A 565-nucleotide genomic window follows, 5' to 3' on the forward strand; every position below is an offset into this window, starting at 1 on the left:
GTTCAAAGCCAAGATGGTGAAACTCCATCTCTACTAAAGATACAAAAATTAGCCGGGCGTGGTAGTGGGTACCTATAGTCCCAGCTACTCAGGAGGATGAGGCAGGAGAATTGCTTGAACCTGGAAGGTGGAGGGTGCAGTGACCTGAGACTGTGCCACTGTACTTTAGCCTCGGTGACAGAGCAAGATTCTCTCAAAATAAATATATAAATAAAAAACAAACCAAAAAGTGTTAAGAAACTAAAACTATAATAATATCTTTTGGTTAAATTTTAAAAATCTCTCTGTGGAGAAGCCTTCCTAATTATGACATGAAACCTGGAAGTCACAGATAAATTTATGTAAATATGCAAATTTGATCATATAAATAGGATCAATTTAAATAAAAATAGTAATATTGTGCATTGAATAAAACACCACAAAGTAAAAAGTAGTAATAAAAAGAGGGAAATTAGGCCGGGCGCGGTGGCTCAAGCCTGTAATCCCAGCACTTTGGGAGGCCGAGGCGGGTGGATCACGAGGTCAAGAGATCGAGACCATCCTGGTCAACATGGTGAAACCCTGT

Source organism: Cebus imitator, unplaced genomic scaffold (assembly GCF_001604975.1).
Source record: "Cebus imitator isolate Cc_AM_T3 unplaced genomic scaffold, Cebus_imitator-1.0 Scaffold134, whole genome shotgun sequence".
Taxonomy (NCBI): Eukaryota; Metazoa; Chordata; class Mammalia; order Primates; family Cebidae; genus Cebus; species Cebus imitator.